The sequence below is a fragment of the Rattus rattus genome, chromosome 17 (assembly GCF_011064425.1).
Source record: "Rattus rattus isolate New Zealand chromosome 17, Rrattus_CSIRO_v1, whole genome shotgun sequence".
Lineage (NCBI taxonomy): Eukaryota > Metazoa > Chordata > Mammalia > Rodentia > Muridae > Rattus > Rattus rattus.
The window spans coordinates 41207984-41216032 of NC_046170.1; the positions used below are offsets into that span (position 1 = coordinate 41207984).

Here is an 8049-nt window from a genome sequence, read left to right on the forward strand (position 1 = left end):
GTACCTAGACACCCAGGAACCCACATCTTCAACCCTCACAGCAGCTGTTTCAACGCCCTGTAGACCATTCTTAGCAAGGCAGCCCAAGTATATCCTCGGTCCCTTCAGGGGCTTCTGTGACACTCAGAGAGCCACAGTCTTTATCACGGCCTCTGGGGCAGTACTTAATGTGGGCCTGTGTGTCCTTGTCCAAACAGGCACACTGACAGACTCTATCCACTCTGCGACTCAGCCTCCTTCCCTGACACGATGCTCTTTACTGCTCCACAGTGCCATGTGCTTCCTTTATTAAGCCACCTGCGCCCTCCACCCATAATGCCCTGCCGTCACCAGCCACCCGTAGGCTTCACTACTTGGGTCCACAGAACAGGCCGTACTAAGCAGACTGAGCAAGGCAAACTGTGAGTTTCAGATGACAAGATGATACCAGCTAAGCCAGGGTTTGGCAGTGCCGGACACATGTACTTTCTGCATTTCTTTCCACAGTCACTTCAGGTGACACTGGGAGACAGAGACTTGTAGTAGGTAAGTGAGCTCTCAGCACTCAGGAAGTCCAGCCAGGGACCCATCCGAGGGACCGAGTTTGTGACCAGGTTACTGGATACATTCTCTGCAGAATGGCAGGGCAATAACCAGCTCTGGCCAGCCACTGGCCCAGATGGACTCGTCCCCAGTCTCCAGCCCAGGTGTCCCCTCCCCAGACGGCTGCTCGTGTCCTTTCTCCCTCCCACGTTTCTCCCCTGGCATTTTCTGCAGGGACAGTGCAGAGACCTTGCACATCTTGTTGTGCATGGCCAGCATCTCGGCATGCAGACAGAAAGAGGCCACCCTGGCCATTAAGGAGTGGGCATCACTGTGGCCCGTAAGGATGGATGGCTAGGGTAGATGTGCCCAGGGACAATGAGGGGCTTCCAGCATACTCTTCATCCTGTGCAGGAGGGAAAGCAAGACAGGGCAGCCACTGTCAAGCCTAAGCAGGGTTGGGTTTGCGTGTGCTTACCTGTATTTATGAGTACGCGTGTTTGCCTGCATGCTGGGTTTGTGCAGAACATCTGTACAGCACCCACAATACCAGAAGAGGGCTCCGGAGACCCTGGGACTGGAGTTGTAAGATGGTTGTGAGCTGTCGTATGAGCTCTGGAAACAAAACCCAAGTCCTCTGCAAGAGCAGCCAGTTCTCCTACCCAGTGAGTCGTCTCGCCAGCCCGGGCAGGTTCTGAAGGCCCAGCGGCGCCCCCCCCCACACACACACACACACACGGCGCCTCTCTGTACTCTAAAGACCCCATCCACACACAAGATATGCCAGGGTGTGTAGAACTACTCACAGGACGCCCAATCGCAAACAATCCAAGATCTAGGAGCAGGAGAGAGACGAGCACTAGCCAGTCAGCCATGCAGGAGTGTGTCTGACAGGTGCTGAGGGGTGGGGGAGCCCCAGCACGGGCAGACACAAAGTCTCAACAGGGAAATGACCCCCATGGATGGCTGGCTCTATGTGAGCAGCCCAAGTTTGAAGTATAAAACGCAGACAGAAAACAGCAATGTACTATGAGATTCTTTTTTTTTTTTTTTTTTTCCCGGAGCTGGGGACCGAACCCAGGGCCTTGCGCTTGCTAGGCAAACGCTCTACCACTGAGCTAAATCCCCAACCCCACTATGAGATTCTTGGAGGGTGTGCAGCTGCAGTACTGCCAGCTTGTAATTCCAACACTTGAGAGCCTGAAGCAGCAGGAGCAGGGGCTTCAAGCCAGCCTCATCTAGTTAGAGATACTCAGTCTCTCTCTCTCTCATGTGTGCGTGTGCGTGTGTGTAATGCATGATGTGTGTGATACGTGTGTGTTGTGTGTGCTGTGTGTTTGTGTGATATGTATGATATGCATATGTGCGTGATGTGTGCATGTGTGTGATGTAAGTGTCATGTATGATATGCGGTGTGTGTGTGTGCTTGTGTGATGCATGTGTCATGTATGTGTGATATGTGTGATGGGTGTGTTTGTGTGATGCGTGTGTCACGTATGGTATGTGTGATACTTGTGATGTGTGAGACGTGTGTGTGTTTGTGATGTGTGTGTGATATATGATATGATCGTGATGTGTGTGATGTGTGTGTGACATGTGTGTGATGTATGTGAGTGTGATGTGTACTTGTGATATGTGTGCGTGATGTGTATATATGTGTGATATGTGTGTGCTGAGATGTGTGTATATGTTTGTGATGTGTATATGATATGTGTGATGTGTGTATATGTGTGTGATGTGAGTGATGTGTGTACGTGTGAGTGTGTGTGTGTGTGTGTGTGTGTGTGTGTGATGAGTATGGGATGTATGTGAAAAGAAGCATTTGAAAAGAGACTTGAAAGAGACAGTATGGAAACAAGTTGAGAAATGGACTGAGCTCCCTACTGTGTGCGCAGGCGGAACACTCTGGAAGCGGGAAAGGAGTGAACCGTGGGTCAGTTTACACAATCTGGAAGGGTGACATCATTCTGTCCCCACTGTGGGGCTTAAGTGGTCCTCAGCCCAGTGTCCCACGCAGCCGCTGGGAACAATACCTCAATGAGTGCCGAAACAGTTGCCCAGCATATGCAAGATCCTGGGTTCAATCCCCAGCACCGCCTGTAAATAAAGCCATTTCTGGCAGGGCAGAAGTGGTTGCACAATGCTGCACTGGAAAGGCAGCAGCAAGAAAGTAAGGAGTCTGGCTGGATGTGGGGGCCCTAGCACTTGGAAGGCAGAGGCAGGTGGCTCTCTGAGAGTTCAAGACTAGCCTGGTCTACAGAATGAGTACCAAGACAGTTGGGGTTGTTACACAGAAAAACAAAAACAAAAAACAAAAAACCCTGTCTTTAAAACAAAAGTACTCACGAGCATGCAGATAATCTTACTATCCAAAAATGTCTGGCTTGGCTTGGCTATTTCTAAATGTCTCTAGCTCTATGGCCTTGGGCAAATGACCCATCCCCTGGGATTCTGCCTCCTCTTCTACCTATATCCACACCCCGCATTGTTAAAGGGGTTTCCTCTACCAAGGATGGGGCTGCAGGGGGGCCTCTCCCCTGGCCAGAGCCCCTTCCAGGAGCCCACTGCTTGGAGGACTGCAGACAGACACACCGAGTTACCGGGCAGGAGGTGACAGCTAAGCCACAGGTTGTACCTTCCTTTCCACATCAAGGAGAAGCAGGACAAGACAGAGATCTTCCCTATTGGAAGAGCGTTTACGAAGGAATTGTGGGCTGCAGTAACCCTGAGTGCCCACTAGAGGTCACACCACAACCTCTTTAAAAGGAATGGTTGGGTGGTCAGCTTGACAAGACAGTGCCTCGGAGACTGGAGGCTACATCGGGGCCAGGTGACAGATCATGACCCTTCCACCAGGCCCCATCTGTAATCTCAGCTCCAGAAAGCATCCACCCTGCCCTCATGGCTGGCTGGCTGCTGTCTCCCATGGGACGAAAAAAAAAGCCCAAGTTCAGAAAGGAAAGGGAAAAATCTAGTGGGACCCCCTGATATTTTGCTTTAAAGTATTTCAGGCCTGGAGCTGCACCTCAGAGGTACTCATCTGCCCGGTGCCACCCCCACCCTGTGAAAATGAAACTGTCCCAGAGACCTGTGTGGAGACACATCAGTCCATCAGCAGACACACCTTCCCCCTCTGGACCCCAGTGTCTCAATCTGACAGGAGGCCAATGCACCGCTGGCTGCCCTGGGGGACGGCAGAAGCCCAACGGCGGCCTCAAAGCCTCAGCGTTAACTGCATGCTTTTTAAGTTTTATGCGCTGCATCTCTGTGTGTGTGTGTGTGTGTGTGTGTGTGTGTCCCTGTGATGTATGCATGCATGGCTATACACGTTTGTGGAGGCCTGAGGTTGACACTGTCTTCTTCAATCGCTCCCCACTTTTTTTTTTTAAAAGGATTTATTTTATTAATAAGAGTACACTGCTGCTCTCTTCAGACACACCAGAAGAGGGCGTCGTATCCCATTACAGATGGTTGTGAGCCACCATGTGGTTGCTGGGAATTGAACTCAGGACCTCTGGAAGGGCAGTCAGTGCTCTTAACCGCTGAGCCATCTCTCCAGCCCGCTGTCCACTTTTTAAAAAAAAAAAGATTTTGAAGACTACTTTGTATGTGTCACAACTGACACGTGGTTAAAGGGTCAGACGGCCAGACGGCAGGCACCTTGGCTGAGTGGGTTCTTCCTTTCCACTGCACATGTGGGCTTCCGGCCGATTCTCCCATCTTCCCCTCCCATCAGATGCAATGCCGGGATTCGACTCAAACCATGGCATCTGGGTTTTAAGATGGATTCCAGGAATCAGAACCCAGGTCTCTGACTGCACCAGCCCCCCATCCACTGAGCCGCCTTCCTGACCCTTCCGCATTACTTAAGTCACTTATCTTGTTGAGCTCACTCACTCACCAGAAGGCCCCTGGGGCTGACCCTGCTATTGCCTCCCCAGTCCTGGCATTACCGGCACTTGAGTGCCAGGGATCTGAACTTAAGAGTCTCCTGCTTGCAAAGCGAGAAGCTTATGTGTGTATTGATCAAGTATAGCTCTTCTGTTCTTACATTTTACATAAACATAATACTGTACCTCTTCCAGCATCCCATGGTGCAAGACTGATTCATGCACATTGGCCCCGCTTGCCTGTGCCCTCACCGTAGCTGGACTGGGGCCCTCTGGGCTTCACTGAGACCCCCAGATAGACATCCGAGTTCTCAAATCTGCCACATTTGCTGTGGACACCTGGCAGAAAGCACACCCATTTCTGTCCTATAGCTGCATAATTGCCCTCCAACACATTGTCATTGTCTCTCGGGAGTGCTGGATGGGGACAAGGACACAAGCCAACACTTTCTTGGGCACTAAGGAGTCTCCTCAACATTTGGAAAAAGTTTTCAATTAGCAATAATCGTGCCTTGGATAAACTTCATTGGCTACGATACTGCAACTGCGCAAAGCTCTCATCCACACTGGGAAAAGCTGAAGGTTCTCTTTGGATCATACAAGGAATGGAGAGATTAGCTCTGCAGCTAAGAGTATGGCAGCTCTTGCAAAGGACCTGAATTTGGGTGCATCTGGAACTCCAGTGCCAGGGAATCTGACATCTTTTGAATTCTCCAGGCACTGGGAATATGTATATGTATATGATGCACACGTACAAGCAAACATACATATAACATGTTAGGGGTGTGTGTGGTGTGTGTGTGGTGTGTATATGTGTATGGTGTGTGTATGTGTGTATGTACATGTATGTGTGTATACGTGTGTGTGTGGTGTGTGGTGTACGTATGTGTGTGTGTTGTGGTATGTGTGGTGTGTTTGTGTTTGCGGTGTGTGGTATGTGTGTGTATATATGTGTTGTGGTGTGTGTGGTGTGTGTGTGTATATATGTGTATATGTGTGTGTAGTGTGTGTGGTATGTATGTGTGTGTATATGTGTATATGTATGTGTGTATATGTGTATATGTATGTGTGTATATGTGTGTATGGTATGTGTATGTGTGTATGTATATGTAGTGTATATATGTGTGTGTGTGTGTGTGTGTGTGTGTGTGTGTGTGTGTGTGTGTGTGTGTGTGTGCGTGTGTGTGTGAGACACACAGCCCCAGCCACGCATGCTGGGAATCCCATCTTCATCTTAAGAACATCAGAGAAACAAACCAACAACAAGGCTTCAAAAACAGGTTTACTGAGAACTGAAGGGAGAACCACACACGTCCTGGCGAGAGACACAGGTGACGTCAGGCACCAGGCAAACAGCAGCTACAGTTCCAGGGTCCTTCCCTGACCCTTGGGCAAAGCAGAGCTGACCTGAGAGAGCTTCTAAGAGCCACCCTCTGTCCAGAGCTGGGGGGGGTGGGGGGGTGGGAGGGCGTGCTCCAGACAAACCCCACTCTCCCAACAGGCTTTCGAGCACTAGAAACAGGTTGGAAGAGCACATCTTGTCGCTTCGTGGTCTCCGTGCAAACGGAGGATCCAGCCACAGAGAAGCACCCGGCAGGTTCCTTCAGTGTCACTACCCCAGCATTAAACCCTTCTTGGGAGCTGGGCCATGTGGGCCGGGGGCTGCGACCGCCAGCGTCTCACAGAGTTCTAAACCGTGCCCTACTCCCACCCCATTTACAGTTTCTCCGGGGAGCTCATCCACTCTCCCCCAGAACCAGACTTGGTCTTCCACAGCCAATGGGAGATGGTGGCTTGGGGAGGTGGACCAGGTGAGGGTTACACAGGACACTTCCCCGTCAGGACAAAGGCGGGGAGCAGCGCAAGGGGTGCTGCACACCCAGCTGTTCCACCCAGCATCCCATTACAGGCCAAGTGCTTGGTGCTGCCTGCACCCCCACTGTCTTGAGAAAAAGACAGTCCCAAACTAGGAAGTGCAGCTGTCCTGGGGTTCACGAAGTCCCGACAGCTGAGCGGGATAGGTCCGTGCCACTAATGGCCGCAGGTACCGAAAGGTGAACATACACAAAGGTAGAACACCATTCACAGCGAGCTGGGCAGAGAGAACCGCTGGAGGGCTGGGGTAGGAGTCCCAGCTGGCCAGGCCACAGCATGCTCAGCTCCAAGTTCTCGGGAAGGAAGAAGGCTAACAGGCGAGTGCACCACCACATGATGTGAGGGGGGCCTGACTGGTACAGCATCTGGACAGAAGCCACTGCCAAGCCCCCACTCTATAGGTAGACATGCGGGGACAGGGAGGTCCCAAGGAGAAATATAAGAAATATGCAGTGGGGATGGCCCAGAGTCTGAACTCACGCCATAAGGAGCCAGACAGCTGATCTCTAAGGGACACAAGCTGAGTCAGGACCAAGACATGGACCAAGACACTGACAGACCATTGATGTCTGAGGTCTGGGTAACGGCAGCCAATGGCCTGACACGGCCAGGCCTAAACAAATCAGGACATAAACAGACATCAGCGATCACTCGAAAGAATTCAGTCCCCTCTAGAAACTTCCTGAGGCTTGCCTCTGACCTTACCCACACCATCTCCGCACACAGGGCAGGCCGAGTGTGCAAAGCCACAAGGCACCTTCTCTCCAAAATCCATGGGCTGGCTATGCAGCCTGAGGAGCAAACTGAGGACCAACCAACGGTGCTGACCTGGTGAGGCCCAGGGACAATGACGTCCACTTGCCCCAGTGGAGTAACAGGACCTAGCTCTTCTCTACACGAGGCCGCACTACATCCAACGGCGATGTCGACCCTCATCAACCTGCAGCAAACGGGCCCCGTGTTTAGGAAAGCCGGTGTGTGGTTGGCTAATACGGTGTGACTGCCCTGACTTAACTGGGAGCGGCCGAGGACACTTAAGAAAACCCTGAACTAGGTGGAGCCTCCCAGAGCAGGACTCCGCTTCTGAGTAACACATACTTTTGCTTTTCCCCAGTGACACCTGACGAGAGCCACCTGCGTGCCCAACTGCCTGGTCTCCACTGGCCCTGTGGCTTCACAGTCACACTCACCACTGTCCAAAGCCTCTCCTGACTAACAGGGGAAGTAACACAAGGCCTGGAGCCCAATTCTACAAAAGACGCTCGAAGTCAGGACCCGGCCTGGCAGCTCACAGCAGGTCTGTTACATACTGCTCCTGACAAATCCTAAAGCTTCCTTCACCACCTCTCCTGAGTCTACCAGCCCTTCCAGCTATCAGAATATAGCCATCCTCACATGCCTGCCATCTTCCTAAAGTCCCTCACCAGTAGGATGAGTTCTTAAAACCAGGGCTTGCCAAAGCCACAGAGGATGAAAAGCCATAGGCAAAGGGCAGCCTAGAAGCCTGCTAACACTGGAAGCGCTGGCAGATGCTCCGAAAGGTCTGAGCTCTTGGCCTCTGCCCTTAGGAGACACTAATGCTGGGTTCAGGTTTCCCAAACACAGATGCTAGCATGGCCCAGCCTCAGGGTCTGTGAACAGATAAGCCCTCAGTCAGTAATGCTCTGAATTAGTAATGCACACAGAAGTGCGACCGTCTACAGGACTGCCTTCTCTCATTCACCTCCAAAGGGCTTCACAGCGTCCTCCGCTGACACCGTCA

General features: G+C 51.8%; 1 non-coding gene across 1 annotated transcript; it reads right to left on the bottom strand.

Annotated features, from left to right (window-relative positions):
• Positions 1–4826: 4826 nt before the first annotated feature.
• LOC116886781 lies at positions 4827–4968 on the bottom strand. Its single transcript, XR_004386175.1, has one exon. It is a non-coding gene; the product is annotated as a U4 spliceosomal RNA (small nuclear RNA).
• Between the last annotated feature and the right edge of the window lie 3081 nt (positions 4969–8049).